At 38.0% G+C, this 9,249-nt stretch overlaps 1 pseudogene; it reads left to right on the forward strand.

Moving 5' to 3' along the window:
* Nucleotides 1–204: 204 nt before the first annotated feature.
* LOC128572617 (tubulin alpha-1C chain-like) lies at nucleotides 205–3,188 on the forward strand (annotated as a pseudogene).
* Nucleotides 3,189–9,249: the final 6,061 nt, after the last annotated feature.

Consider the following 9,249-nt stretch of genomic DNA (forward strand, 5'->3'; position numbering starts at 1 on the left):
TATATTTTGTTGGTTTGTGTGTGTGAAATTTTAATTTGTTAAAGAAGTTAAAACATTTCTGGCTCATGGGTATTTTACTTAAACTAAAACATAATTTCTTAAAAAAGATGCGCTAGGAACATAAGAAGAAGGGTATAGTAAAATACAGACTTTAAGAATATCTTTGGGAGATAAAGAAGGAAATGATTAGAATCTTTGAACAAAATGACGATGAAGCCACAAGATATCTTAAACCTGTGGGGTATTGTAAAAACAGTACAGAGAAGGAAATTTATTGCATTAAACACCCACATCCAGAAATCTCAAAGAGCAAAAATCAATCTATGAATCATCTTATGAAACTGGAAAAGGAAGAGCAATCCAGTTCCAAACCTAGTAGAAGAAATAACCAAATTAGATTAGAGCTAAATGAAATAGAGAACAAAAGAATCATTCAGAAGATTAAAGAAACAAGAAGTCGATTCTTTGAAAAGATAAATAAAATTGGTAAACCTTTGGCCAGATTAATAAGAAACAGAATAGTAAGATCTCTTTATAAGCTCAATTAGAAATAAAAAAGGGAAAATAACAACATACCATAGAGATACAAAAGATAATCAGTGATTACTAAAAAAAGCTCTACACCTAGAAATTTGAAAATGTGGAGAAAACGGACCAATTTCTGGAATCACACTACCTCGCTAGACTCAACCAGTAAGAAATAGAACTCTCCAACAGACCAATGTCAAGCACTGTAATTGTAACAACAAAAAAGCTTCCAACAAAAAAAGAGTTCCTGGACCAGACATTTCATACCAGAATTCTACCAAACCTTCTGCTCGTACCTATATTGGAGCACCTATTCCAAAACATTGAATGGAATATGATAGCATGTTAAAAATTTTATTACATTAGGTGGCACCTGTGGCTCAAAGGAGTAGGGGACCAGCCTCATATGCTAGAGGTGGCAGGTTCAAACCTGGCCCCAGCCAGAAATTGCAAAAAAAAAAAAAAAAATTATTACATCACCAAAGTCATTTGGGACAGGTAGAGTTTTAAGAACTAAACCTGCCACCTCCGCTGGCGCCCTACTCCTTTGAGCCACAGGTGCCGCCCACACATAGGTCTTTTTAACAATTGAGTAAAACTGCCGGCTTTATAGTTCCATATATCTATGTAGGTCTATGGAAAATAATAAAGAGTAAGTAAAATAAATATAGGTCTTGCTTTAAATAGATACCAGTGCTCATACATGTACAAATGTATGTTTTAATCCTTTGTAGTTCCTTGGATTATCAAATTCTCCAGGGATACATAAAATAATACCAACACCAAATCACCAAATATACTTAAATGTGTAAAAATAAGAGGCCACCTAAATGAGGAAAAAAGCTATGAAACCACAGGAATATCTGTAGCTGTTGATTATACATTTTTGTTACATTCTTTGCTTACATTAAAAAATAGAACTACCCTACCATTTAGTAGTCCTGCTTCTGTGTGTCTATCCAAATGAAACGAAATCGGTATCTTGAAGTGATAGCTGTACTCCCGTGTTTGTGGTAACATTGTTCATAATAACCAAGATACTGAAACAACCTGAATGTTAGTCAACAGATAATGGATGAAGACAATGTGGTACAGGTTGAGTATCCCTTGTCCCAATGTTTGCGGCTGGAAACAATTCTTGAGTTCAAAAAAAATTTTTGGAATGTTTGCATTATACTTACCACTTGAGCAGCCCTAGTCTAAAAAATCCAAAATCTGAAATGTTGCAATGAATGTCTCTCCCTTTGAGCATTATGTTGAGCTCAGAAAGCTTCGGATGTTGGAGCATTTCAGATTTTGGATATTTGGATTAGGGACATGCAACCTGTATATACATATGCATGAAATATTATTTAGCTATAAAATAGAATCTAATACTGTCTAATACTGTTGTGACAACATGGACGAACCTGGAGGGTGCTATTTCAAGTAAAATAAGCTAGACACAGAAAGGCAAATACTATATGATTTAGCTTTTATGTGGACTCTAAAACCAAACTCAGAGAAGCAGAGATTAGAGTGATGGTTGCCAGGGGCGGCGGTAGGGAAAATGATGAAATACTTGTCCAAGGGTACAGATTTTAGTTTTAGGAGGAGTAAGTTCTGGGGATCTAATGTCCAGGATGGTGTCTATAGTTAACATATTATTTGCTTTGCTAAAAGTGCAGATCTTAAGTGTCCTTACTGCACAGAGAAACACAAATTACACACATGCAATGGTAACTGTGTGGTGAAGGAAGCATTAATTAATTTGTGGCAATCATTACACAATATATACCCATATCAAAAAAAATCATTACAGTGTTTCCCTTTAATATGTGTAACTTCGTATTGATTATAACTCAATAAAGCTGGGTAAAGACTGTTACTTAGCTTGACTCTTAGCTTCTTGGGGATGGTAACCGGGACCCGTTCCCACTTCTGTCACCTTCGCTGCCTCAGCTGAGGCCACTGTGCATTACTGCATCTCCATCATGCACTTGGGCCAAGTTGGTGTCCAGGTTGCCAGTGCCTGCTAGGAGCTCTACTGCCTGGAACGTGGCATCCAGGATGATGGCCTGATGCCAAGTGACAAGACCATTGTGGGAGGAGATGACTCTTTAACACCTCTTCAGTGAGCCAGATGCTGGCAAGCATGTGCCCAGGTCAGTGTTTGTAGACGGGGAACCCACGGTCATTGACAAAGTTTGCACTGGCACCTACCGCCAACTCTTCCACCCTGAGCAGCTCATCACAGACAAGGAGGATGCTGCCAGTAACTATGCCCATGGACAATTCACCATTGGCAAGGAGACCACTGACCTCGTCTTGGACCTACCTTGCAAGCTGGCTGACCAGTGCACAGGTCTTCAGGGCTTCTTAGTTTTCCACAGCTTTGGTGAGAGAACTTTTCTGGGTTCGCTTCCCTGTTGATGTGCCTCTCTTGATTATGGCAAGAAGACTAGCTAGAGTTCTCCATTTGTCCAGCATCCCAGGTTCCCCCAGCTGTAGTTGGGCTCCATCCTCATGGCCCACACCACCCTCATGTTAGACCATGAGGCCATCCATGACATCTGTCATAGAATCCTCGATATTGACACCCAACCTACACTAATCTTGCGGATTGTGGCGAAGGTACTGAAAGTTGTGTGCATGCTGAGCAACACCACAGCCACTGCTGAGGCTGGGCTCACCTTGACCACAAGTTTCACCTGACATGTGGTCAGCTACATGGGTGAGGGGATGGAGGAAAAAGTTTTCTGAGGCTCATGAGGACTCTGCTGCCCCTAAGAAGGATTATGAGAAGGTTGGTGTGGCTTCTCTTGAAGGAGAAGAAGAAGCATGCTAAGTATCCGCTGCTTTCAGCCCTGCAGCCTATCCTACTCCCAGAAGTTCAGCTTCAACATTCGCTGGCAGACCAGGCTTTCTGGTTAGATTATTTTTATTCAGTGGAAACCATGTATATCTTACTTTCCCATTTGTACCTGTAAGATTTTTCTATCATGTCTCAAAGTAAAGGCTTTAAAAATAAACTATGGAAAAAGTGAATATAATCACTTTTTAATATTTGTTTAATACTCATAAAAAGAAAATAAAATGCATCAATTTAGAATCTATAGCATGATTTACAGTAACAAATGACTGGAAACAAATGTTCACCAATATTTAACGTGTTACATAACTTACAGCAACACACCGCAGTAGGCAGAATTTTGGTCTTCATGATCTGGGCTACACGTATGAATATGTTACCTTACATGGCAATGGGAATTAAAGTTACAGATAGAATTAAATTGGCTAACTGGCTGACCTTAAAATAGGGAGATTGTCCTCGATTTTCTCAGTAGATTGGATGAAATCACATTGGTCCTTAAAAACAGAAGACAGAATCAGTAGAGGCAGTCAGGGGCCCAAAGCACGAAAGGAGGATAAAAGTCCTTCCTGCACCCACTTGGTGGCTTTGCAGATGGAGAAGGTAGACCCCACACCAGGACTGCAGGTAGCCTCTAAGAGCTGAGGACAACCTTCTGGTGACCGCTAGCAAAGAAATAAGGACCTCAGCCCTTCGCCACAAGGAAATGACTTGTGCCAACAATCTGAATGGGCAAGGAAATAGATTATCTCCCAAAACCTTCAGAAAAGAGCACAGTCCTACTGACATTTGTCTGGTGAGACTCAAGCAAAGACTCAGTTCAACTGGCTAGACTTCTGGCTTAGGACAACTGTGAGTTAATAAATTTGTCTTGTTTCAAGCCACTAAGCCTGCAGTAATAACGTCAGCAACAGAAAGTTACACATTCAGTGAAATTACATTCAGCGGAATACTAGCTGGCCAATTTTGACATCAATAAATTATTACATTGTTAAGAAAACAGTTAATAATTAGCCTGAGCCCATTTTTGTAAATATAAGATGAACCTATTAGAAAATATAGAAGAAAATGTTTAGATAAGCATTGCATTGCTGTGTACTAGTAAGTATTAGTAAATATGTATGTGGCATTTATCATAACATTTGGTTAAATCTGCACTCATTCTGTATACAGAATAAGTAAATCAAATTAAGTTTTGGCCACAAACTGTTTAATAAGGTCAAAGAGGTTAGGGCTATTGATTTATAAAACTAAAAACTAAGCTTGGCGCCTGTAACTCAGCGGCAAGGCTACCAGCTACATACACTGGAGCTGGCAGGTTCAAACCCAGCCCAGGCTTGCCAAACAACGACAACTTCAATCAAAAAATAGCTGGGTGTTGTGGCAGGTGTTTGTAGTGCCAGCTAATTGGGAGACTGAGGTAGGAGAATCACTTAAGCCCAAAAGTTTGAGGTTGCTGTGAGCTGTGACGCCAGAGCACTCTACCGAAGGTAACATAGTGAGACTCTGTCTCAAAAAAAAAAAGCTATAATATGATATTTTATAACATTTGTTATAGAAAACTATATTTATTAGACTATTACAGCAAACAGTGTTCACATAAAATGGTAAACTATGTCAGGATCTATGTTTCCCTGCTGATTAAATTACTTTGACCTCAAGTATATGGCTATAGCTTCTAATTTAGCAATCTAGCTAAAGAATTTCACACTGTAAAAATTAATCTTACAATTAAAAATAAAGTGGCAAAAATAATGACTTTCAACAATATGGGATTTTGAATAAATTAAAAAGAAAATATCATTACATGATTTCTTCAGGGTAGCAAGAGTATGGGTGGCCTGCCTTTTATTACTTCTCTGTATTTTCTAATTGTTTCATTATACATTTTTTAAATAAATGACTAAAGATGAGAGAAGACATCCCATTATAGTTCATATTCAATGAACAATTGTTCTGAAGATAATATGATCACAAAACTTGCTGATCTAACAAAACTAAAAGAACAAGATTAAAAAATAGAAATTTTTCAAATACACAGTATGAGTAAGAATGAAGAAACTTAACAAACATCAACTAAGTAGTTTTACTAAAGAACCAAATGGAACCCTAGAAGGTAACACTATGATATGTGAAATTAAATCCTCAATGCATGAGTTAAACAGTGAAAGATATAACTAACAATATCCAAGAGACTTCAAAAGAAGGGACAAAGTAAGGCTGTCTGTCCGTAGTGAGTGCTTATAATTTTATGTTGCCTTCGGATCTATTTCAAAACGTTAGATTTAACTTTCTCAAACTAGAAGCAGGGCTCAGTCAGCCTTGACAACTTTTCCAATACTATACCCAGCCAGAATGGCTCCATCAAGTACTTAACACACACTTCTCTCCCCTGGTGGGCTGGGCTCCTGCTTTCCCGCTGTTCCTTTAAGAGAACCATTCAGACACTTTGCCACCAACAAACCGCAACCACCTCTCAGTCTCCAGAGTAATCTTCTGGAACCAGTGCCTGGTTTTTTTCTGTTTTGTTTTGTTTTTATTGTTGGGGATTCACTGAGGGTACAATAAGCCAGGTTACACTGATTGCAATTGTTAGGTAAAGTCCCTCTTGCAATCATGTCTTGCCCCCATAAAGTGTGACACACACCAAAGCCCCACCCCCTCCCTCCGTCCCTCTTTCTGCTTTTCCTCCCCCCCATAACCTTAATTGTCATTAATTGTCCTCATATCAAAATTGAGTACATAGGATTCATGCTTCTCCATTCTTTTTTTTTTTTTTTTTTTTTTTTTTTTTTTTTTAATTTTTTTATTAAATCATAAGTGTATACAATGATATGATTATGGGGCATCATACACTCACTTCATAAACCATTTGACACATTTTTATCACAGTGGTTAACATAGCCTTTCCGGCGTTATCTCAGTTACTGTGCCAAAACATTTATATTCTACATTTACCAAGTTTCGCAAATACCCCTGTAATATGCGCCACAGGTGTGATCCCACCGATTCCCCTCCCTCTACCCACCCCCCCCTTTCCCACTTCCCCCTATTGTTAAGTTGTAGCTGGGTTATAGCTTTCATGTGAGAGTCCCAAATTAGTTTCATAGTAGGGCTGTGTACATTGGATATTTTTTCTTCCATTCTTGGGATACTTTACTAAGAAGAATATGTTCCAGCTCCATCCATGTAAACATGAAAGAGGTAAAGTCTCCATCTTTCTTTAAGGCTGCATAGTATTCCATGGTATACATATACCACAATTTATTAATCCATTCGTGGATCGATGGGCACTTCGGCTTTTTCCATGACTTAGCAATTATGAATTGGGCTGCAATAAACATTCTGGTACAAATATCTTTGTTATGTTGTGATTTTTGGTCTTCTGGGTATATGCCCAGCAGAGGAATTACAGGATTGAATGGCAGATCTATTTTTAGATCTCTGAGTGTTCTCCATATATCCCTCCAAAAGGAATGTATTAATTTGCATTCCCACCAGCAGTGCAGAAGTGTTCCCTTTTCTCCGCATCCACGCCAACATCTCTGGTCTTGAGATTTTGTGATATAGGCTAGTCTCATTGGAGTTAGATGATATCTCAAAGTAGTTTTGATTTGCATTTCTCTGATGATTAAAGATGATGAGCATTTTTTCATATGTCTGAAGGCCGTGCGCCTGTCTTCTTCAGAGAAGTTTCTCTTCAAATCCCTTGCCCAGCCTGCGATGGGATCCCTTGTTTTTTTCTTGCTGATGCGTTTGAGTTCTCTGTGGATTCTGGTTATTAAACCTTTGTCAGAGTTATACCCTGCAAATATCTTCTCCCATTCTGAGGGCTGTCTGCTTGCTCTGCTTACTGTGTTCTTAGCTGTGCAGAAGCTTTTTAGTTTGATCAAGTCCCAGTAGTGTATTTTTGAAGCTGCTTCAATTGCCCGGGGGGTTCTCCTCATGAAATACTCACCCAGACCAATTTCTTCAAGGGTTTTCCCTGCATTCTCCTCTAGTATTTTTATAGTTTCATGTCTTAAGTTTAAATCTTTAATCCAATGAGAGTCTATCTTAGTTAATGGTGAAAGGTGTGGGTCTAATTTCAGTCTTCTGCAGGTTGCCAGCCAGTTCACCCAGCACCATTTGTTAAATAGGGAATCTTTTCCCCACTGAATGTTTTTAATTGGCTTGTCAAAAATCAAATAGCGGTAAGTAGCTGGATTCATCTCTTGGTTCTCTATTCTATTCCAGATATCTACTTCTCTGTTTTTGTGCCAATACCATGCTGTTTTGATCACTATCGATTTGTAGTAAAGTCTGAGGTCTGGTAGTGTGATTCCTCCTGTTTTGTTTTTATTTCTGAGTAATGTCTTGGCTATTCGAGGTTTTTTCTGATTCCATATAAAACGAAGTAATGTTTTTTCAAGATCTTTAAAATATGACAGTGGAGCTTTAATAGGGAGTGCGTTGAAAGTATATATTGCTTTGGGTAGTATGGACATTTTGATAATGTTGATTCTTCCTAGCCATGAGCATGGTATGTTTTTCCATTTGTTAACATTTTCAGCTATTTCTTTTCTTAGAGTTTCATAGTTCTCTTTATAGAGATCTTTCACGTCTTTTGTTAGGTAAATTCCCAAATATTTCATCTTCTTTGGCACTACTGTGAATGGGATAGAGTCCTTAACTGCTTTTTCAATTTGACTGTTGTTGGTGTATATAAAGGCTACCGATTTATGAATGTTGATTTTGTAACCTGAGACGCTGCTGTATTCCTTGATCACTTCTAGGAGTTTTGTAGTAGAGTCCCTAGTGTTTTCCAGATACACAATCATATCATCTGCGAAGAGCGAGAGTTTGATCTCTTCTGACCCTATATGGATACCCTTGATCGCCTTTTCTTCCCTAATTGCGGTGGCTAAAACTTCCATTACAATGTTGAAAAGCAATGGAGACAATGGGCAGCCTTGTCTGGTTCCTGATCTGAGTGGAAATGATTCCAATTTAACTCCATTCAATATGATATTGGCTGTGGGTTTGCTGTAGATAGCCTCTATCAGTTTAAGAAAAGTCCCTTCTAGACCAATTTTCTTGAGTGTTCTGATCATGAAGGGATGCTGGATATTATCAAAAGCTTTTTCTGCATCAATTGAGAGAATCATATGGTCTTTGTTTTTTAATTTGTTTATGTGCTGAATTACATTTATAGATTTACGTATATTGAACCAGCCTTGAGACCCTGGGATAAAACCAACTTGGTCATGATGTATAATTTGTTTGATGTGTTGCTGGATTCTGTTTGTTAGGATCTTGTTGAATATTTTTGCATCTATATTCATTAGTGATATTGGTCTATAATTTTCTTTTCTTGTTGGGTCTTTTCCTGGTTTGGGGATCAGGGTGATATTTGCTTCATAGAACGTGTTGGGTAGTCTTCCTTCTTTTTCTACATTTTGGAACAGGTTGAGTAATATAGGTACTAATTCCTCTTTAAAGGTTTGGTAGAATTCTGACGTGAAACCATCTGGTCCCGGGCTTTTCTTTTTAGGGAGGTTTTGTATAGTTGATGCTATTTCTGAACTTGATATGGGTCTGTTCAACATTTCCACTTGATTCTGGTTAAGTCTTGGAAGGTGGCGTGCTTCCAAGTATCGGTCTATTTCCTTCAGATTTTCATATTTCTGAGAATAAAGTTTCTTGTAATATTCATTAAGGATTTTTTGGATTTCTGATGAGTCTGTGGTTATTTTGTCTTTGTTGTTTCTGATTGATGATATTAGAGATTTTACTCTTTTTTTCCTGATTAGGTTGGCCAGAGGTTTATCTATTTTATTGACCTTTTCAAAAAACCAGCTTTTTGATTTATTGATCTGTTGTATTATTCT

This window comes from Nycticebus coucang, chromosome 20, assembly GCF_027406575.1.
Source record: "Nycticebus coucang isolate mNycCou1 chromosome 20, mNycCou1.pri, whole genome shotgun sequence".
Classification (NCBI taxonomy): domain Eukaryota; kingdom Metazoa; phylum Chordata; class Mammalia; order Primates; family Lorisidae; genus Nycticebus; species Nycticebus coucang.